The sequence below is a fragment of the Leptonychotes weddellii genome, chromosome 4 (assembly GCF_054177405.1).
Source record: "Leptonychotes weddellii isolate Sample4059 chromosome 4, ASM5417740v2, whole genome shotgun sequence".
NCBI lineage: Eukaryota > Metazoa > Chordata > Mammalia > Carnivora > Phocidae > Leptonychotes > Leptonychotes weddellii.
In genome coordinates, this window is record NC_138372.1 from 71,604,855 (window position 1) to 71,628,913 (window position 24,059).

The following is a 24,059-nucleotide window of genomic DNA, read 5'->3' on the forward strand; positions in this document are numbered from 1 at the left end:
AATGAATCATGGAACACTTCATCTAGAACTAATGATGTAATGTATGGGGATTAACATAAGAATTAAAAAAAAAAAAAAAAAAAAAGAAGTCCTCGCCAATGCACAGACCAGCAGCACAGCTCCTCAGGGCAAAAAGCCAGAAAGGAACCAAAGAATAGGAGCCACAGTAGACCACAAGATAGCCTATTGTGATTTGTTATCCTATTGATCTTTTCTACATAATTACAACCACAAATTCAATTATCAAGATGGCACTAATTTGCATCCCCAAATCACAGTAAATAGAAAACCTAACACATAAAATTACAGAAAAATGTTACCCCTTATTAATACCAACCATTAATTTCAGATATGCTTACAACTTTCAAAAATTAATACTTCACATTTCCATTATATAAAAGTTCCTTACTAGAGTTAACTGTAGGAAAGGCAAAAGATTCCTACTATTTGCTTTCATTTATTAAAACAAATTTATCATACCCCTTCTGCACACTGTAGCAACAGGCTTCCATTTAAAGAGTTTGGAATAACGAAAAGCACAATCCTGACATCCTTTCAATTTTGCTGAAATTCAGCTGATATGAGATTCAATCTAGAACTACTGAAGGCTCACTAACTCATCTTCATATGTTAAATACTGAAATATAACCAGAGTATTTAATTGCAGTTGCATTTTAATAAAGTTTAATATTCATGGTTCTAGAAATCCCATAGGATTTTTTCATGTATCATGACATGTTCTATTTTTCCTTTAACTCTACAGTACTTTTCCAAATCTCCACCCTGTCACCTCTAAATCTCCTTCCCTCATCCTATGGTAAACTGAGGTCATGAAGACATAGTAATACAATCTGACAATGACATCACAAAGTTCCTGTCTACCTCATAGAGGGGTTATGCATTTATTTTTAAATATGAACATTTGAAAAGGTCAAAACCATTATTAAAAATGCTTAGTAATCAGGGGCACCTGGGTGGCTCAGTCAGTTGAGCATCTGCCTTCGGCTCAGGTCATGATCTCAGGGTCCCGGGATCGGGTCCCACATCGGGCTCCCTGCTCAGCAGAGAGTCTGCTTCTCCCTCTCTTCCCCGCTTGTGCTCTCTCTCGCTATCACCTTCACTATCTCTCAAATAAATAAATAAAATCTTTCAAAAAAAAAAATGCTTAGTAATCAGGCACAAATGACCACATATTGTAGGACTCCATTTATATAAAATGTCCAGAATAGGCAAACCCAGAGACAGAAAGTAGATCAGTGGCTTCAAGGACCTAAGGGAATGACTGCTAATGTGCATGGGATTTCTTTTTGGAGTGACAAAAATGTTCTGGGTTTGGACTGTGGTGATGGTTACACAACCTTGTGAATATACTAAATGCCACTGAACTGCACACTTTAAATGAGTGGATGGATTTATGGTATGTGAATTATTATCTCAGTTGTAAAAGGGCTTAGTCAATCTCAGGAAACTACATAATATATGATTCCAACCAAACAAAAAAGGCAAAACAATGGAGACAGTAAAAAGATCAATAGTTGCTAGGGGTTGGGAATACGGGAGAGATGAATCCTCTGCCTAGAGCACACAGGATTTTTAGGATAGTAAAAATATTCTGTGTAATACCATCATGATGGATATGTGTCATTACACATTTGACCAAATCCATACAATGCACAACCAACACTAAGAGTGAACCCTAATGTAAACTACGGATTTTGGGTGATTATAACTGTCAATGTAGGTACATCATTGGTAACACATGTACCACTCTGGTGGGGAATGCATGTTGGGGGGCAGGGAGTATATGGGAAATCTCTGTACTTTCCACTCAATCTTGCTATGAATCTAAAACGGTTCTAAAAAAGTAAAATTTTAATAAAATAATAAAGGTTAGTAGGAATCTTAGATATTACTACAATATTTGAATAGGATTTCCCATGAAAAACAATCATGGCTTCTCTACTGCTCTGTATTTTATAGTAAGTTATAAGGATGGTTTTAACTTCCAAAAATGACTATTTTTATTTCTTTTTAATTTTTATTTTATTTTAATTCCAGTGTAGTTAACCCACAGTGCTATATTAGTTTCAGGTGTATGATATAGTGATTTAACAATTCTGTGTATTAGTGCTTACCAAGACAAGTGTACTCTTAATCCCCTTTACCTATTTCACCCACCCCTCAACCACCTCCCCTCTGGTAACTATCAGTTTGTTCTCTATAGTTAAGAGTCTGTTTTTTGGGGGCATCTGGCTGGTTCACTCAGTGGAGCATGTAACACTCAATTTCAGGGTCATGAGTTCAAGCCCCATGTTGGGCACAGAACTCTACTTAAAAAAAAAAAAAGTCTTTTTTGTTTTGTCTCCCTTTTTTCCTGTTTGTTTCTTAAATTCCACATGAGTGAAATCATATGGTATTTGTCTTTCTCTGAGTTATTCTGCTTAGCATTATACTCTCTAGCTCCATCCATGTTGTTGCAAATGGCAAGTTTTCTTTTTATGGCTGAATAATATTACATATATATATGTAATATTATGTAAATATATGTGTATACATGTAATTTATATAATATATGTGATTTACATTATATATTTTTACATTAATTACATAATATATGTATAATATGTGCTGCTGGTCTGTGCATTGGCAAGGACTTCTTTTGCCTGGAAGCTTAAATGATTTGCCCCTGGCTTCTTTTCCTTGGGTCCCATACTGTAGCCTGCTTGTCTTTCTTGGGGATTCTTCCCTCAACAGTAAGAGTTTTATTATAAGTAATAAAAATATTTTACATTAATTACATAATATATAATATATAATGTAATTACATTAATTACATAATATATGTGATTTACATTATATATTTTTACTTAAATACATAATATATGTAAAACATTAATTGCATTATATATATATATATAAATCACCTCTACTTTATCCATTCATCTATCAATGGACACTTGGGCTGCTTCCATAATTATTGTCTATTATAAATAATGCTGCAATCAACACAAGGGTGCATATATCCTTTTCAGTTAGTGTTTTCGTATTCTTTAGTGCAATTACTGGATCATATGGGAATTCTAATTTTTGAAGAACCTTCATACTGTTTTCCATAGTGGCTACACCAGTTTGCATTTCCATCCATACTGCAAAAGGGTCCCTTTTTCTCCACATCCTTGCTAACACTTGTTTCTTGTGTTTTTGATGTTAGCCACTCTGACAGGTATGAGGTAAAATCTCACTGTGGTTTTGATTTGCATTTCCCTGATGATGGGTGATGTTGAGCACCTTTCAATTTGTCTGTTGGCCATCTGTATGTCTTCCTTGGAGAAATGTCTGTTCGTGTCTTCTGCTCATTTTTAATTGTATTACATGTTATCTGGGTGCTAAGTTGTGCAAGTTCTTTATATATTTTGGATACTAACCCTTTATTGGATATGTCATTTGCAAATATCTTCTCCCATTCTGTCAGTTGTCTTTTAGTTTTGTTGTTTGGTTCCTTTGCAGTGCAGAAGTTTTTATTTTTATATAGTCCCAATAAGTTTATTTTGCTTTTGTTTCCCTTGCCTCAGGAGACATATCTAGAAAAATACTGCTATAGCCAATGTCAAGAGAAATTACTGCCTGTGCTCTCTTCTAGGATTTTTATGGTTTTAGGTCTCACATTTAGATTCTTAATTCTATTTTTGTGTACGTTGTAAGAAAGTGGTCCAGTTTCATTCTTTTCCATGTAGCTGTCCAGTTTTCCCAACATTATTTGCTGAAGAGACTTTTTCTTGACATATATTCTTGCCTCCTTTGTCACGGATTAATTGACCACATAATCATGGGTTTCTCTCTGGGCTCTCTATTCTGTTCCATTGTTCTATGTGTCTATATTTTGTGCCAATACCATACTATTTTGATTACTATAACTTTGTAGTATATCTTAAAATCTGGGATTGTGACATGTCTAGCTTTTTCTTTTTCAACACTGCTGTGGCTATTTGGGGTCTTTTGTGGTTCCAAATTTTAAGATTGTTTATTCTAGTTCTGTGAAAAATGCTGTTGGTATCTTGATAGAGATTGCACTGTATCTGTAGATTGCTTTGGGTAATATGGACATTTATCAGTATCTTCCAATTCGTGAGTATGGAATGTCTTTCCATTTGTTTATCTCATCTTTAATTTCTTTCATCGATGTTTTACAGTTCTCAGAGTACATACAGGTTGTTCACCTCCTTGGTTAAATTTATTCCTAAGTATTTTACTATTATTGGTACAATTATAAATGGATTGTTTTCCTAATTTCTCTTTCTGCTGCTTCATTATTCATGTATAGAAATGCAAAGGATTTCTTTTTGTTTTGTTTTTTTTGTTGTTGTTTTGTTTTGTTTTGTTTTTTATTCATGAGAGACAGAGCGAGAGAGAAATGCAGAGGGAGAAGCAGGCTCCCAAGGAGCAGGGAGCCCGATGCGGGACTTGATCCCAGGACCCTGAAATCATGACCTGAGCCGAAGGCAGACGCTTAACCATCTGAGCCACCCAGGCGCCCCGCAAAGGATTTCTGAATATTGATCTTATATCCTGCAACCTTACTGAATTCATTTATCAGTTCTGGTAGTTTTTTGGTAGGATCTTTAGGGTGTTCTATATATAGTATCATGTCATCTGCAAATAGTGACAGTTTTACTTCTTCCTTACCAATTTGAATGCCTTTTATTCCTTTTTTCATGTCTGATGCTGCTACAACTTCCAGTACTAGACTGAAAAAAAGTGATGAGTGGGGGTGCCTGCCTGGCTCAGTCGGTACAGCATGGAACTCTTTATCTCAGGGTTGTAAGTTCAAGCCCCACACTGGGTCTGTTCAAACTTTCTATTTCTTCCTGATTCAGTTTTGGGAGGTTGTAGGTTTCTAGAAATGTATCCATTTCTTCTAGATTGTCCAATATGTTGGCATATAATTTTTCATAATACTCTCTTATAATCCTTCTATTTCTGTCGTATAGGTTATTTCTTTTATTTCATTTCTGATGTCTTTTTTTTTTTTTAATGAGTCTAGCTAAAGGCTTATCAATTTTGTTCAAAGAACAAGCTCCTGGTTTCATTTACCTGTTATACTGGTCTTTTTTTTTTTTCTTTAATCCATTCCATCACCCTGCATCTTTTGATTGGAGCATTAAGTCCATTTACATTCAGAGTAATGATTGATAGCTATGTATTTATTGCCATTTTGTTACTTGCTTTATGGTTGTTTTTTGTAGTTCTCTGTTTCTCTCTTCCCTTACTCTCTTCTCTCATGATTAGCTGGCTTTCTTTAGTGATATACTTGGGTTCCTTTCTCTTCTTTTTTTTTCATACCTATTACTGGTTTTTAATTTGCGGTTACCATTCAGTTTGTATATAACATCTTCTGCATATAGCAGTCTATATTAAGTTGATGACCACTTAAGTTTGAACCCATTCTTTACTCTTCTCCCTCCCAACCCCCACCATGTTTTAGGTATATGGTGTCATACTTTTATTTTGTGAATCCCTTGACTGATTTTTACAGATATACTTATCGTTACTGCTTTTGTGCTTCCTACTTTTCTTACTTACTTATGGTCTTTCCTTTCCACTCAGAGAGTCCCATTTAACATTTCTTGTAGAGCTGGTTTAGTGGTCAGGAACTCCCTTAGCTTTTGTTTGTCTGGGAAACTCTTGATCTCTCCTTCTATTCTAAATGATAGCCTTGCTGGATAGAGTATTCTTGGCTGCAGATTTTCTCCTTTCAGCACTTTTTTTTTTTTTTTAATCAGACTGGGTTTTCTAAAAATTCCAATACATATTATTTTTTTTAAAGATTTTATTTATTTATTTGACAGAGGGAGACAAAGCGAGAGAAGGAACACAAGCAGGGAGGGTAGGAGAGGGAGAAGCAGGCTTCCTGCTGAGCAGGGAGCCCGATACAGGGCTCAATCCTAGGACCCTGGGATCATGACCTGAGCCGAAGGCAGACGCTTAACGAATGACTGAGCCACCCAGGCGCCTCCTCCTTTCAGCGCTATGAATATATCGAGCCACTTCCATCTGGCTTGCAAAGTTTTCTCTGAAAAATCTGCTGATAGTATTATGGGGTTTCCCTTGTATGTAACTGTTTTCTTTTGCAAATTTTAAATCTCTCTATTTACCACTATTTTTTGCCATTTTAAGTATTATGTGTCTTGGTTTGGACCTCCTTGGGTTGATTTTTAACTGCCTCAACCAATAATGTATATCAAAAATGATTACTGAGACTCACTTTTGGAACCCAGCCACCAAGGTGTTGAGAAACCTAAACTAGCCCACATAGGGACCACAAGGAGAAGTCAAGTACAGGCATTCTGGCCTATAGCTGGGGTCCCAGTATCAGCCACTGGACAGGAATGTGAATACACCATCAAATGATTCTAGATCCCAGATGAAGAATCAACCTCAGCCTCTGAGTCTTCCCAGCTTCTCTGCTTCACAGGCATTTTGAAGCAGAGACAAGCCCTTCTCCTAATGCTCTGTCCAAATTCCTGACCCACAGAAACCATGGACATACTAAAGCAATTATTTTAAGCCATTAAGTTTTATGGTGGTTTTTTATACAGCTATAGTACCTGGAACAGTATCATATTATCTCACAAAATTAAAGTATTTAACAATACTTGAAATGAAACCACGAAATTAAAGTAGAAATTATTAGTAAAGACATCATTCTGAACTTGTTTTTGAGGGGATCGAGGGCTCACATAGTTGAGAAACAACATCTTTTTACATACCTGTAGGGTGATATAAGTAGATACAAGACAGTACACTAAGAATATATAAGTAGACATTAGAACCAGAGAATTAGATTAATGCTTCAGAGGCCTGAGAGAACAGCATTTAATTCAGTTAGGAAAATTTATCATTGATTTGTGGCTCAAAGTCAAATGCATTTAAACCACATCATTTCTTTTCCACTGCTATTAAAATGGCATTTTGATTAGCATGCTAAAGCAATGCCAAGAAATAAGAATTTCAAGGAACCCTTTTGTTTAACAAGTAGGCTATTTTCTTAAAGTAAGAATCTTATTTTGGGGGGCATGTGGGTGGCTCAGTCAGTTAAGTGTCTGCCTTCAACTCAGGTCATGATCCCAGGGTCTTGGAATCAAGCCCCACATGGGGCTCTCTGCTCAGTGGGGAGCCTGCTTCTCCCTCTCCCTCTGCCCGCTGCTTTGCCTACTTGTGCCCTTTTCCTGACAAATAAATAAATTAAAAAAAAAAAAATCTTGTTTCCTGAGTGATACAGGATATAATTAATTTGAAGACTTTATTATAAATATTTATATTTTCACCACAAGACTAAAATAAAGTAGAAACATTTCAGTAAAGATATACAAAAGAGCTTAGTTCAATGGCAAAGCAGTTCGTAATTACATTTACATTTTAAAAACTTGGGTCACAGCTATAAAAAGGAATGCAGTACTGACACATTCTTTAACATGGATAATCTTGAAAACGTTATGCTAAGTCAAAGAAGCCAGTCACGAAATACCACATATGATTCCATTTATAAGAAATGTCCAGAATAGGCATTATCTATAGACAAAAAGTTGATTAGTGATTGCTTAGGACTGTGGAAGTGGAGGGACAGGGAGCTATAAAGGGTTCAAGGTTTCTTTTTGAGGTAATGAAAAACCACTGACTAATGAAAAACCACTTTACATGGGAAATTGTATAGTATGTGAATTATATATCAAGGAAGCTTTTATAAATTTAGGTATGAACAAATTTCTCCATAAAATAACAGAGCAGATTACAATGCAGGGAGTCCTTGACAACCCTCTTCATCTCTAATCAGGTTTGTGTTTTTGAACATGCCCACTTTAAAACCCTCTGACCTGCTCCCCTCTGGACTGGTTGCTGTCTGCTCCTGGTGCTCAACTGTCACCTGGGGATCTCCCTTCACTGTGATCCAGGTATTTCCTTCACCTCTCTTTGGGTCGGATAATGTTTCCTAAACCCCTTGTCTTTCTTTTTCTTGATACATTCTCTCATTTTGGTGGGATACCTCCTCTCATAGCTTCCTGAAAGGTAAACTTAAGACACTGCCTATGTGAAAATATCTGTATTCTACCGTAACACTTGAAAATTTGGCTGCATTATAAACCAAATTAGAAATAATTTTCCCTCAGATTTTTGAAGATATTGCCTCCAGTTGTCTTTTACCTTCCATTATTTTTGTTGAAGAGTCTGAAACCACTCTAATTATATTAATTATCCTATTTCCCTTCACCTCCGGGAAATTCTCCCTCTTCTCTTTGGTCCCTTAATTGTTAAAGTTTGCAATGAAATGCCTTGATGCAAATATCTTTTTATTTTATTTTAGTTAGCACTTTGATGGGCTCTTTTAACTTAGAAACTCATGTCCTTCAGTTCTGGGAAGTTTTCCTGATTTATTTCTTTGATGATATACTCCTTAGATTTCTTCTCTTTCTTAAATTCTTATTATTCAACTATTATATTTCTTGGGCTGGCTTTCTGATTTTACCTTTCCTCCCAATTTAATCACTACTTTCCATAAATGCTCATCTCACACAGCCTTACTTGATATTGTTACAATGCAGGACCCCTCAGTGGTTGAGCATTGGGCTTTCACATTAGAGACCTGGTTTAACTCCAGCATCTCTACTTACTGCTGATATTAAGCCTCAGCTTCTTATTTGTAAAATAGAGATAATAATAATAAAATGTACACGAAGTACTTGGCATATACGTAGCACACAAATTCAGCTATTTTCCTACTATCATTTTTTCTTCTCTTATTCTCTTCTCCTGGCTTTTCTAACATGTTCTTAGGGTTTTCCTTCTATTTCTCAAGAATCTTCTTTGTTGGATCCTTTCTATGCTTTATCAGATATTGTCCTCCACAAATCTATCTTTGGCCACTTCTTTTTTTTATTCTAGGCTGGATCAATATGAACTCCGTACCCAGGTTCTAGTCATCTCTACCACTTACTAGCTGTGTAACCTTAGGCAATTTATTTAACAAACTGATGCCTCAATCCCTCATCTGAAAAAAGTGGATTAATAAGCATATCAATTGGGGTGCCTGGGTGGCTCAATGGGTTAAGTGTCTGCCTTGGCTCAGATCAAGATCTCAGGGTCCAGGGATAGAGCCCCCGCCTGGGGGCGCGCACGTGCTCTCTCTCTCTCTCTCTCACTCACTCTCTCAAATGAATAAAATCTTTAAAAAAAAAAAAAAAAAGCATATCAATCCCCTATGCTTTACATGAAAATTAAACATTTTATGACACTTAGAACACTACCTAGCATAGTAAGCACTCAAATGTTTGCCGTTATTACATTACTACTACCTCTACTGCCTCTGCTACTACTACTATTACTACTACTACTACTAGGATTACCATTAAAAAGGCCCATCCACGTGCTCCCAACAGATCTCCTAAGCGTCTTCAGAGACTATACTAGACTATACATTTCTATTCTACTATATAGACTAGAACTATACATTTCAAAATTATATTTGGAATCTTGCTTGTTTCTTGTCCCCATCTCTAACAGTTTACAAAGAATTATCTTCCTACTCCTCCTCCAAACCTGTTGTTACTGATGGTCTCATAATCAGTATGTTACCAACTATGTTAGTCACCCTTTGTTTTTATTTGGGGGGAGAGGGGCCCGACAGCAAAGTTTATTGAGTGATAGTAAAGTGATAGCACAAAGCTCCTGAAGAGGGAGGGGACCCAAGAGGGTTGCCCTCACCCTTTGTTTTCTTTTTTTTTTTTAAGATTTTATTTATTTATTTGACAGAGAGATAGAGAGAGAACACAAGTAGGCAGAGTGGCAGGCGGAGGGAGAGGGAGAAGCAGGCTCTCGGCGGAGCAGGGAGCCGGACGTGGGACTCCATCCTAAGACCCCAGGATCATGACCTGAGCCGAAGGCAGCTGCTTAACCAACTGAGCCATCCAGGCGCCCCGCACCCTTTGCTTTCTTTAATACAAATGCACAGCTGTGTAACTACTGAAGGAAAAATAAAAATCCAAACTTATCTTTGTGACAAGCATCCTTCCTATAGAGGTAATTTCTTAAAGAATTTCACTCATAACTTAAGCAAGAGATACCTGAATACTGACTAGCATAATGAGCCGTATTCTGATAACCTCAGGACATTAAGGAATTGCCAAGAAAAATATACTGCCAAAACTGAAGGAATGGGTTCATTTACAGTATTTTAGCACCTGTTATTTGAGGTCTGATACTATTTAAAATACCTAACTATCCCTACAAAGAAAAAAGGAATAGTATAGAAAAAAACTCCTGAAGGAAAGGAACAGAGGTAATGCTTTTTAAAGATTATTTACAAAACACGACAACTTTCAAAACTCTAGGTGATATAATACATGAGTAGTGTGTCAAACTACTAGATGCAAAGTTTGAAGAACACACTGAAATGCAGGCTAAATTCACAGATTTTGCTTCATCCAATTAAATCTTGATTTCCAGGCATATACAACCAATTTCTTCAGCTTTTCTGCATATAAATAAAATTGGTACAACCCTTTATAGTTTATAAAATACTTTCACATAATTGATCCTTAAAACAGATCTGAGAAGAAGACAGTCCAGTGTTACTCATTTGACAAGTATTTATTTATTCAGAACCTATTCTGAAAGAGTACTTTACTCGGTGTTGAATACATAGGAACATATAGTCACATACAAAATAGACATGTTCTTTCTCCTCATGGAGCTAGTTAAAAAGTAAAAGACTGAACAAATGCAGAGAAAGATATATGACCTACGGGCAACCAACAATAACAATTTGATAGAGTGGTTAAGGACTGTCTTTCTCAAGAGGCAATATTCAACTTAAGATCTAGAAGATGAGCAAGAAGCAGCCAGCTGTGCAAAGAGCTAGGCAAAAAAAAAGGGGGGGGTGGGGCGGGGGGACGGCATGTTACAAAGGCCATGAGGAATTTAAAAGCTTGGTGGGTTAGAGAAGGGCTGCCCAATACAAATACAAGGTGAACCACAAATATAAACCACATTAGTTATTTTAAATTTTCTAGGAGCTATACTTTAGAAAGTAAAAAGAAAGTGAAGTTATATTTCTTATTTAACGCAAACATATCCAAAATATTATTTCAACAGATAATATTTAATGAAATATTTTACGTTCTTTCTTTAATATTAAGTCTGAAATTCAGTGTATATTTTACACTTACAGCACATCTCAATTCAGACTAGCTACAGTTCAAGTGTTCAATAGTTACATGTGGCTAGTGGCCTCCATATTGAACAACACAGGTAAGAAAAACTAAGAGAAGACCATTATGGCTAACACATAGTAATTTAAAGGGAAGTGTAGAAAGATGAAAAGTCAATGGATGCCCCATCATTAAGGGTCCTACAAGAAAGAAATATGGAATCTATTTGGAGTACAACTGGAAGTCACGAGGGTTTTAAACATGCAAAGAAAAATCTGATCTTTTCTGTTTTACAAAAAGAGTACTCTGGGACACCTGGGTGGCTCAGTCGGTTAAGCGTCTGCCTTCAGCTCAGGTCATGATCCCAGGGTCCTGGATTGAATCCTGCATCTGGCTACTTGCTCAGCAGGGAGCTTGCTTCTCCCTCTGCCTGCCACTCCCCCTGCATGAGTGCTCTCTCTCATTCGCTCTCTTTCTCTGACAAATAAATAAAATAAAATAAAATAAAATAGTACTCTTCTAACAAATTACAGAGAATAAAAGCAGAGGTAGGGAGACTAGGCAGAAGACTTATAGAAGTCTAGGTGAGAAATAGGCAGAAGACTTACAGAAGTCTAGGTGAGAAATAATTAAGGTTTAGGGTATTGTGGGGGCAGGAGAGAAAAAGAAAATAGATGCATGCAAGATATTATGAAAGTCAAAACAAGGAGCGCCTGGGTGGCTCAGTCGTTAAGCGTCTGCCTTCGGCTCAGGTCATGATCCCAGGGTCCTGGGATCGAGCCCCACATCGGGCTCCCTGCTTGGTGGGGAGTCTGCTTCTCCTTCTCCCTCTGCCTGCCGCTCCCCCCGCTTGTGCTCTGTCAGAATAAATAAATAAATAAAATCTTAAAAAAAAAAAAGTCAAAACTAATTAACTTTTTGATTAAGTGAATGTAGAGAATGAGGGAGAAAGAAAAATCATGAGTGTAATCTACTCTGACTTGAGCAACCAGTCGTGCCATTTCTGTGATTGGAGGAACTAGCATTCTGTTGTTATCTGGCAGGGGATGCTGGAGTTGATGGAACGGAATCAAGAATTTTTCCAAATAGAAAATGAGTTCAGGGGCGCCTGGGTGGCTCAGTTGTTAAGCGTCTGCCTTCAGCTCAGGTCATGGTCCCGGGGTCCTGGGATCCAGCCCCGCAATCAGGCTCCCTGCTCCGCGGGAGGCCTGCTTCTCCCTCTCCCACTCCCTCTGCTTGTGTTCCCTCTCTCATGTGTCTCTGTCAAATAAATAAATAAAATCTTTAAAAAAATAAAATAAAATAAATAAAAGAAAAAGAAAATGAGTTCAGAGAGGCTCACACTTACTAATAAATACTAAAAGTAAGACTCAAACCCAGATATTCTAAAATTAGATATAATACCCTCTTGCTGGTAATATATTATCTTTCCATAATTCAAAAACAAAAATAATCCATTAGGATATGGGTAAGTAATGCCTCCTGTACATACACCAGTGAAGTTCTCAATTAAAAGGGTTATAGGTCTTTTATAATTCTTTCATATTTTGAAAAATGAAAAGAAAAAATTTAGATTTAGTTAATATCCCTAGGAATCTAAAATTAAAATCTACAGATAACATTTTCTAACCCAAGCTCCAAAGAACAACAGCAAAGTAGAAGTCAAATATCAGAGTGCCTGGGTGCCTCGGTTAAGGGACCGACTCTTGATTTCGGCTCAGATCGTGATCTTAGGATTGTGATAATGGGCTGTACATGGGGCTCTGCATGGAGCCTGCTTAAGATTCTCTCTCCTTCTCCCTCTGTCCCTCCCTTACCCTCTCTCTCCCTCTCTTTAAAAAAAAAAAAAGGCAGCCAAATATCATGACTTCAAAATCAGTGCCAAACTCCTACAGCCAAAGTAGCAGTAGTAGTTCGGAAGTTGACCATAACTACTCTTCAGAAGAAACAAGGTGGTCTTTACATGCTATCTGACAATGACTCAAAAATCTGGCTACCTCAGCTTCAGGGATTTAATATTCCCTCTAAGTTCTTCACTTCCAATACAACTCTATCAATTTCACTCAACAAATACTTAGTAAGGGTAAGTACAGGGGCAGGCATTGAGTGGGATGATGAGTAAGACACACAGTTCCTTCCTGTCCTATCCTCAAGTACCTCATCACTAATGGAGTGTGAGGAGACAAACATGGAAACAATTACAATACAATATGACAAATGCCACAAAAAAGGATATACAGTTGACCCTTGAGCAACACAGGGATTAGGGGGTGCCAAGCCTCCCACTCCCTGTGCAGGCAAAAATCCACTTACAATTGACCCTTTAACAACTCAGATTTGTGGGTGCACTTTATACACATTTACAATACAGTACAATATATGTATTTTCTCTTATGACTTTCTTAATCACATCTTTTATCCAGCTTACATTACGTAGTATATAATATATATAACATATAAAATATGTTAATCAACTGTTTATGTTAACGGTAAGGCTTCCTCCAGTCAACAGTAGGCTATCAGTAGTTAAGTTTTTGGGGAGTCAAAAGTAACACATGGATTTTCAACAGTGCAGGGGTTCCGCACTCCGTAGCCCCCATGCTGTTGAAGGGTCAACTATACTGTCATTCTTTCTGGCCACCCAACATCTGAATCCCCATTAGTGTTCTGGGATTTCCCACCTAAGTCTAAAAAGTACCATATACTCATTCTCCTGGTCTCCCTTGAAAATAATTCACAAGGATGGAACCAAGGTTCCCACATCTACCTATTTATTTCTCTTTCTTTCATCTGTTACCCTCAAATCTAGTAGCTTAATACACCAAATATTTATTATCTCACAGTTTCTGCGTGTCAGGAATTAAGCTATAGTTTAACTGAGTGATCCTACTCAGGATCTATCATAAAGTTGCAGACAAGATCTTGGCCAGTGCTATCATCTTTGAAGGTTTGACTGGGGCTGGAAGATCTGCTTCAAGATGTCTCCTGCACATGGTTATTGGCAGAAGGCTTCAGTTCCTCACATGAGAACCTCTCTAGAAAGCTGATGAGTATCCTCACAATGTGGCAGCTGGCTTCCCCCAGAACAAATGAGCAAAACAGAAGATGTAATAATTTATACGACCTTGCATCGTAAGTCACACGCTTTCATTTTTGCAATAACCTAATTATTCCACAAGTCAGTTCTATTTAGTGTGGAAGGAAACTATATAGAATGTAAATCAGGAGGTGGGGTTATCAGGAACCATGCTAACTACCTTACATAACATATTATGGCTGTATGGTGTATTGTTTATAAATACATACATATTCATGAGTGTAAAAATGTTATGTTTGGAAGGAGAGGGAGCACTATGGTTACAAGTGCATTTGTAATGTTTTATTTGTTAAGGTGGGTGGTGGGAATATAGGCATTTATTACGTTTTTCTTTATACCTTCTGAGTTAGAAATATTTCATTATGAAAAAATCAATGCTCTGCATAAAGTGAGTATTTTCAAACACATTATTGTGAGCACATACATTAGTAGAGCTGTTTTGAAGGACTATTTGGAAATATATATAACAAAATTTACATATATATAAGCTGACTCAGGAATCTGTCTGAAAGAATTATTTGCCCAAATAAACAAGGACGTATGTACTAAAATTAATCACAGAACTATTTCTAACAGCAAACAACTAGTGATAACCCCAATGCCCATCAAAGAATGAGCAAATAAGTTATGACACCACTATACAACAGAATGCAGCCATTAAAAAAAAAATGAAATTCCCACTATGATGGAACCAATCAGTTTTTGGTGAAGAATAGGATATGCAGTATAATTCCATTTTTTGATGGGCTATATATCAAACTATTTACAACTACCTCAAGAGAGTGAAAGTTTAGCAAGGGAAATAAAAGCAGAGAGAGAAAACTTTTTTTGTGCTTTAAAGACCTCCATTCTCAAAAATTTTTACTATCCTCTATAGGCATACCTCAGAGATATTGTGGGTTCAGTTCCAGACCACTGCAATAAACTGAATGCTGCAATAAAGAGTCAAATGAATTTTTTGGTTTCCCAGTGCTTATAAAAGTTGTTTACACTATAATTGTAGTCTATTAAGTGTGTAAAAGCATGTCTGAGAAAACAATGCATATACCTAATTAAAAAATATTTTATTGCCAAAAAATGCTCACCATCATCTGAACTTTAGGCGAGTTGTAATCACTGATCACAGATCACCATGACAAATATAATGAAAAGGTTTGAAATACTGTGACAATCACCAAAATGTGACAGATACACGAATTAATAAGCAAATGCTATTGGAAAAATGGTGCCAATAGACTTGCTTAGCCAGGGTTACCACAAACCTTCAATTTGTAAAAAACAGTACCTGCAAGCACAATGAAGCAAAGCAAAATAAAATGAGGCATGCCTATACTTTTATAATTTCTGTGGTCGTTTTGGTTTTGTGTTAAATAGACTTTATTTTTTAGAATACTTTTAGGTTCACAGCAAAACTGAGCAGAAGGTACAGAGATTTCCCAAATACCCCTCGCACTTACACATACATAGCCTCCAATAACAACATATCCCACCAGATAGAATATTTGCTACCACTGATGAAACTAATGACACACCATTATCACCCAAAGTCCATCACTTACATTAGGGTACACTCTTGGCGTTCTACATTCTGTAGTTTTGGGGAAATGTGTAATGACAAGTATTCACCATCATAATACCATACAGAGTAGATGCACTGCCCTAAAAATCCTTCTGTGCTCTGCCTCCCCTCCCCTCAACTCCTGGCAACCACTGATCTTTTCACTGTCTCCATAGTTTCGCCTTTTTCAGAATGTCATATAAATGGAATCACCTTGTGTCTAACCTTTCCAGACTGGCTTCTTTCACTTAGAAATAAGCATTTAATGGGAGCCTGGGTGGCTCAGTTAAGTGTCTGACTCCTGATCTCAGGGCTGTGAGTTCAAACCCTGTACTGGGCTCCACACTGGGTGGAGCCTACTAAAAAAAAAAAAAAAAAAAAAGGAAAGGAAGGAATGGGGAATTTAAGTATCCTCCATGTCTTTTTATGGCTTGATGGCTCACTCTGTCTTAGCACTGAATATTATTCCACTGTCTTGATGTACCAATTTCTTTATCCATTCAACTACTGAAAGATATCTTGGTTGAGTTCAAGTTTTAGCAATTAGGAATAAAGCAGGTTTTTGTGTGGACATAAGTTTTTCAAATTTAGGTAGGTAAGTACCAAGAAGCATGACTTCTAAATTGCATTCATATAAACTTCTGAATTTAGTTTATAAGAAATTGCCAAACTGTATTCCAAACTGAGTGTAGCATTTTGCATTCCCACCAATAATGAATGAGAGCTCCTGTGGCTCTACATCCTCACCAGCATTTGGTGTTTTCAGTGTTCTGGATTTTGGCCATTCATTCCACTAGGAGTGTAGTGGTATCTCATCATTGTTTTAATCTGCATTTCCCTTATGACACATTATGTGGAGCATCTTTTCATGTGCTTATTTGCCATCTGTAGATCTTATTTAGTGAGGTATCTGTTAAGATCTTTGGTCTGTTTTTAAATCATGTTGTGTTCTCAATGTTGAGTTTTAAAAGTTCTCTGAATATTGTGGATAACAGTATGCTATCAGATACGTCTGAGAAAAATATTTTCTCCCAGTCTGTAGCTTGGGAGACATTTTTAATTTTAATGAAGTCGAGGTATCAATTCTTTTATGGATCACATCTTTGATGTTGCATCTAATAAGTCATCACCAATCCAAGGTCACCTAGATTTTCTACTGTTATCTCCTAGGAGTTTTATAGTTTTGCATTTTACATTTTTGTGTTGGATCATTTTGAATTAATTTTTGTGAAGGATGTAAAGTCTATACCTAGATTCATTTTTGTGCATGCGGAAGCCTAATTGCTCCAGCACCATTTGTTGAAAAGATAGTCTTTTATGCATTGTATTGCCTTTGCTCCTTTGTTGAAAATCAGTTGACTATATTTATATGGGTCTATTTCTGGGCTTTCTACTCTGTTCCATTGATCCATTTGTCTATTCTTTCACCAATATCCTATTGTCTTGATTATTGTAGCTTAAGAATATATCTTGAAGTCAAGTAGTATCAGTCTTCCACCTTTCTTCTTCTCCTTCAAAACTGTTGACTATTCTGGGTCTTTTGCATCTCCACATTAATTTTAGAATCAGTTTGTCAATAGCCACAAAATAATTTGCTGGGATTTTGACTGGAATTGTACTGAATCTACAATAGTTGGGAAGAACTGACTTTTTTATATATTGAGTATTCCTATCTATAAACATGGAATAACTCTCCATTTATTTAGTAGTTCTTTGATTTCATTCACCAGAGTTTTATAGTTTTCCTCACACAGAACTTGTACCTATTTCATTAGATTTATGTCAGACCTCAAACAGATTTCATTAGATTTATATATAAGTATTTCATTTTTTGAGATGTTACTTTAAGTGGTATTGTGTTTTTAATTTCAAATCCTACTTGTTCATTCCTATATACATAAGAAATCAGTTGACTTTGTGTGTTAACATTTTTTCCTGTAACTCTACAGTCCCTGACTTACAATGGCTTGATTTACAATTTTTCAACCTTCTGACGGTGTGAAAGTGATACACATTCAGTAGAAACTGTATTTTGAATTCTACATTTTGATCTTTTCCCAGGCTACCAACATGTGGTACAAATGCTCTTGTGAAGCTGGGCAGAGGCAGTGAGCCACAGCTGCCCGTCATATGCACATAAGTAACAACAACTGATTAACTTAAAACCATTCAGTACCCATACAACTATTCTGTTTTTCACTTTCACTGCAGTATTCAATAAATTACATGAAATCTTCAACACTTTATTATAAAATAGGCTTTGTGTCATTATGCATATGTTAAATCTTCTGCAGTTGTCCCACAGTTACTGAATATTCTGTTCCATTCTTCCATCTTTTTTCTTTCCTTTCCAGTTTTAGCAGTTTCTATTGATATCCTCACACTCAGAGATTCTTTCCTCAGCCATCAGTAGTCCAGTCTACTAATAAGCCCACCAAATGGTTACCATGTGTTTTCTGTTACAATACTACAATGTCTTTGATCTCTAGCATTTCTTTTTGGTGCTTTCTTAGAATTTCGATCTCTCTTCTAACATTGCCCATCTTTTCTTATATGCTGTCTACTTTATCCATTTAGAGCCCTTAGCATTTTCATCACAGTTATTTTAAATTATTTCTTGGTGTGATAATTCCAATATCCCTACCATATCTAAGTCTAGATCTGATGTTTGCTCTAGCTCTTCAAACTGTGCTTTTTGTCTTTTAGTATGTCTTGTAATTTTTCTTGATAATTGGATATGATGTACTAGGTAAAAAGAACTGTTGTAAATTGGCTTTCATTAATGTGGTGGTAAGATGTAGGGGGAAGAGAAAATACATTAAAATTAAAACCTGTTCTGACCAAAGAAAAGGACAAATCTATAGATATCCAAGCTCTTCCACCTACATCTTATTTTTTAAATTATTTATACTGCTAGTCTGAAATTGATTATTTCAAGCATCTCAAGTTTCACTGTAAGTTTCATAAGAATCCATAAATTCACAGAGAAACTGGCAGGTAGGTGAATGAGAGGATATTGTATTTCTGTATTTCATTACTTAAACTACAACCCTGCTCATACAGGATTACAAATCCCAGAGCTCACCAACTTCTAGCACCATGCTTTTTTAGTAGGTTTTTGTATAAGTGCTTGTAATGCCAAATGGATCCAGGGAGGTCTTTTCTTATTTGCTTCCAAAATAAACAGCAATGTATCCAACTTAGAAGTACATTCTAAAATGTTTGCTCAAATTTCAAAATAGTCTATGTCAATGTAAACATAAAAAATCATCAACTTTTACCTGTATACATTGTTACTTCTCTTCATTCTTCAAAGTTCTGGAGATTCTGAGCCCATGAAAAACTTGATATTCAACTGAATAAATGTGTGAAAAGAAAAAAAAAAATTATTTATACTCAACCTTGTTCCAGTAGGATTTAAGGCTGGTACAAATGTAATATACATCTTCAATCTTTTAAGCAGGTTATAAGAAAGTATTGTTCCAGGGGCTCAGTCGGGTAAGTGTCCGACTCTCGATTTCGGCTCAGGTCATGATCTAGGGGTCCTCAGATCAAGCCCTGTGTCGGGCTCCATGCTCAGTGCAGAGTTTGCTTGGGATTCTCTCTCCCCTTCCCTCTGCCCCTCCCCCTCGCTTGCGTTTTCTCTCTCTCTCTCTCAAATATATTTTTTTAAAGATTTTATTTATTTATTTGACAGAGAGAGAGAGACAGGGAGAGAGGGAACACAAGCAGGGGGAGTGGGAGAGGGAGAAGCAGGCTCCCCGCTGAGCAAGGAGCCCGATGTGGGACTCAATCCCAGGACCCTAGGATCATGATCTGAACCGAAGGCAGATACTTAACCAACTGAGCCACCCAGGCATCCCTAAAATAAAATCTTTTTTTTTTTTAATTTATTTATTTGACAGAGAGAGACACAGTGAGAGAGGGAACACAAGAAGGCGGAGTGGGAGAAGGAGAAGCAGGCTCTCCGTGGAGCAGGGAGCCCGATGCGGGGCTCGATCCCAGGACCCCAGGATCATGACCCGAGCCGAAGGCAGACGCTTAACGACTGAGCCACCCAGGCGCCCCCTAAAATAAAATCTTTAAAAAAATAAAAATCAGGGGTGCCTGGGTGGCTCAGTCGTTAGGCATCTGCCTTTGGCTCAGGTCATGGTCCCGGGGTCCTGGGATCGAGCCCCACGTCAGGCTCTCTGCTCGGCGGGAAGCCTGCTTCTCCCCACTGCCCCCGCTTGTGTTCCCTCTCTCGCTGTGTCTCTGTCAGATAAATAAAATCTTTAAAAAAAAAATAAATAAAAATCAGATCATGTCATAAAAAAAGTATTTTTCCAACTCCTTAAGCAGGGAAATAAATATTATAAATAGCAATATCTTGCACATTTTGAATATTATCAATAAACATAGGGCATAGATTTTAAAACACAGCTTGTAAATATCCACAAAGAGTATCAAACTATGTCCTTCATTTATGTAAGTTAACAGATGTCAAAGAGAGATGGAAGAAGGGAAGATACAGAGCACTGGCTTCAACAGGAATCAAAAAACAGAACAGATATTACACTGAAAGGGAAAAAAACAGGAAATAAGAGCAACATTGCTGACAAGTATCCTTCCTTTAAATGTGTACATGACAAATTTCCAAGTTAATTTATGTTCTGTAGGCATACAGTGCATTTCCATCTCTCTCTAATCCCTCCTACCTCTAGAGCTAAATTTCAAAAAAGCGAAATTTGTATACAATGATATACTACTTACTACTGTTGCCACCACCATCATCTACTATATACTTTACTATGTACCAAGCACTGTCACAAGATTTACATCCATTATCTTATTCAATCCTCACAATAACCCTAATATAGGTTTTACTGATGTTTGTGGTGGTTAAACAACTTGTCCAAGATCCATTAGCTAATAAATGATGGAGCCAGGATACTAACCATTTGGCCCCAAAACAAAAACATCTTGACAAGTGTAAATCACTGAGAGGAAAGTGAGCTAAACCTAACTGTAGAACATAAAAGTAAAAAAATAGTACATCTGAACATGTCATGAGCCTGAGGATTTTGACAGAACAGGGCCTACCCAAAACCAATCTGATTACCAATTTAACAAGTTAACTAAAATACTGAGATGGAAATTATATTTGAAAATGAAATTGTCAACATATCACATGAAAATTCCTACCTCCTTTGTAAACAGCCTATTACAGACTGTATGTAATCTTTTTTTAATCCATGTAATACTAGAGTGAAAAGTCTCAAAACTATCAATAAAAACCTCTTTTATATTTTTTATATTAACTGGACAGATCTGCATGACAGATCTGAAGAAACATTTGTCATTTTCCTGACTTTAACATTATCCACAAAAGGAAACCTTCCCACTTTGTAAACTACAGCAATAGTTTCTAAAGAAAAAAGAAGAAAATGAACAGAGAATAGAAACTAATGGCTACCGCATCATAATTCCATGCCTACGTTGCAGGAAAATGGAATTTTACCAAGGCTACCAACTCCAACTAACCTGTTTACCAGACTTAAGTTTTTTTTCAAAAAATCTTCTAAATATAAAATGTCAGTTTGTTGCTAATGTTTTATATTAAATGCTCCAATAATATGAGTTTATGATTTAATAGTTGCAAATCTGTATTTATAGTCACTGTTAAAGGACTTTACTAAAGGGTACCACGTGCACTGCTCTCTAGTTAACTGAATTCACTTAATTCTACTGGACTGAGACAGCTCAGAAATACCTTAAGCTACATATAAAGTTACCACACATACACACACACACACACACACGCACGCACATTCTTCCAGCCCACTCCGAACATCTGTGTATTGCTGATACAGGTTATGTGATTGGAACACTTCAAGTGAATGAAGTACTATTCAGTTTTAGCATTTTAAATATTTAAAGTATCTGAAACTGTACTAGATATAACATGCAATTACCCTGAGGAATTAGCATTCATTTAGCGTTTAAAACCTAAGACCTATACAAGTTCAATTATATTCAAAAATTTAATGAAATATTTTAACTGGCCACTTCAACTATTACCCAGTATTAAAATATTTTTCATGTTTATAAATTCATATAATAATTACAGGTTACACTTATTTCTTAAGAAATAGTGCCCCTTTAAACCATCTTGATCAAATAACAAAAATTACCATGAGCTATGGATCTGAATTAAGTTTTGTTCATGCTAAAAAAATGAAGTCTTATTTAATGCTATACACTTCGGCAACGAATCCATAAAAGATATTACACAAACCTAGAATCTCTCCTGCTACTATGCCAACCTAAACCATCCAAAGAACAAGATAATATTTTTAAGCACACACAATACATCAAATAACTATCATTGGGTAGGTATTATCATTTATCACACTAACATATGAGAAAATTATCTTATAGGTAGTTTTAGTAATCCACTTAGCTATTTTGGTAATTCAAAACTGAATACAAAACTGAAACTCATCTTGCTATCAGACAGATCTTCCTTATGTATTACCTTCCATATAAATTCCATTTGTCCTTCCTGCATTTTTTAGTCTTCTTTTAATAACATAATCACAAAATAACAGCTGCTATTTATACTGAACATAAAACCCACGCCAGCTACTGCTCCAAGTTCTTTACATCTATTATTTGCATTCCTCATCACCATGCACAGTAAATATGAACACACATTTTCTGGTAAAGAAACAGACCCAGAGAGGTTAAGTAACAATGAAAATGACAAGGCAAAATGCTTGTTCTACTACATCATGCCACATTTTTTTTTCCAGCCATCAATTCTTATAATGAAATTATTTATACAGAATTTTACTAGATTCTCAACAAAAACTAAGGTTGTTTTCCTTCACAGAAGGGGAAATTATTATTCTGTAAAATATTTTATTGTATTACCATATTACTGATGTAATTTCCCCAAAAATACTTTTGTATTAAGACTGGGAGGAGAGAATGCTGTCTAAAGTACACTGAGTAAGGGGCGCGTGGGTGGCTCAGTCGGTTGAGCATCTGCCTTTGGCTCAGGTCATGATCCCAGGGTCCTGGGATTGAGCCCCGCATTGGGCTCCCTGCTCGGCGGGAAGCCTGCTTCTCCCTCTCCCACTCCCCCTGCTTGTGTTCCTGCTCTCACTATCTCTTTCCCTGTCAAATAAATAAATAAAAGCTTTAAAAAAAAAAATAAAGTACACTGACTAAGAGTACTAGCTAACTAAAATTTGATCCTTTGAGCTGCACCTAAAATTGCTATAGCTGAGGTGCTGAAGTTCACGGGTAAGGAACTAAGTCTGTTCCCTGACCTCAACCTTCCATTGTTACAAACACAAAACTATAAAAAAAAAAAAAAAAAAGGGATATATCCGCATACACAATTTTTTCCTGGCAGCAGCAAGAATATGTACTAAAATACCAGTTTCCCTATGTTTCAATCTAGTCTGAAAAAAGCACAAATTCAGAACAAGTACCTCCTAAAATATATCATATATTACATGAATTTTTTATTTAGTATACACAATATATCAAGCATTATGTCAAGAAGTATGTTAAAGGGTGGCTCAGTTGGTTGCTCAGTCAATTAAGTGTCCGACTCTTTATTTCAGCTCAGATCATGGTCTCAGAGTTGTGAGGTTGAGCACTGGGCGTGGAATCTGCTTAATATTCCCTCTCTCCCTCTGCCTCTCCCCCCACCTGCTTATGTGCTCTCTCACCCTCTCTCTTAAAAAAAAAAGTATATTAAGTGCTGTCACTCCATACCCAATGTGAAATAAAAATGAATTACCACTATTCTGAAAAATGCTAAAATGGCAATAAGAATCTTCAACATAATTCTCCAAATGTGTTAAACAGTACACAGATCACAGCAAAGTCCTAAAAATTCTACTTTAATTCTAGTCATGTTAATTAATTTAATTACACTGATAAAGGAAGAGTGATCAAATTATGAGGGGGAAATACATGTTAATCAAAACTGGATAGAAGAATACATATGGGGGCGCCTGGGTGGCTCAGTTGGTTAAGCGACTGCCTTCGGCTCAGGTCATGATCCTGGAGTCCCGGGATCGAGTCCCGCATCGGGCTCCCTGCTCAGTGGAGAGCCTGCTTCTGCCTCTCTCTCTGCCTGCCTCTCTGCCTACTTGTGCTTTCTCTCTGTGTGTCAAATAAATAAATAAAATCTTTAAAAAAAAAA

The 24,059-nt window shown here is 36.6% G+C and overlaps 1 protein-coding gene across 7 annotated transcripts in view; it reads right to left on the bottom strand.

Annotated features, from left to right (window-relative positions):
* The window catches only part of EVI5 (ecotropic viral integration site 5), a 189,766-nt gene that overhangs the window by 155,882 nt on the left and 9,825 nt on the right, over positions 1–24,059 (bottom strand). For 5 of the 7 annotated variants that reach the window (XM_081818807.1, XM_081818805.1, XM_081818808.1 and 2 more), the window contains exon 2: positions 19,138–19,211. The exons of 1 other annotated variant lie outside the window; for it this stretch is intronic. The gene's annotated coding sequence lies outside the window, so the exon portion shown is untranslated. Of the gene's footprint in view, positions 1–15,181; positions 15,231–19,137; positions 19,212–24,059 lie in introns of all 7 variants that reach the window. One more of the 7 variants, XM_081818806.1, reaches the window with a different exon arrangement.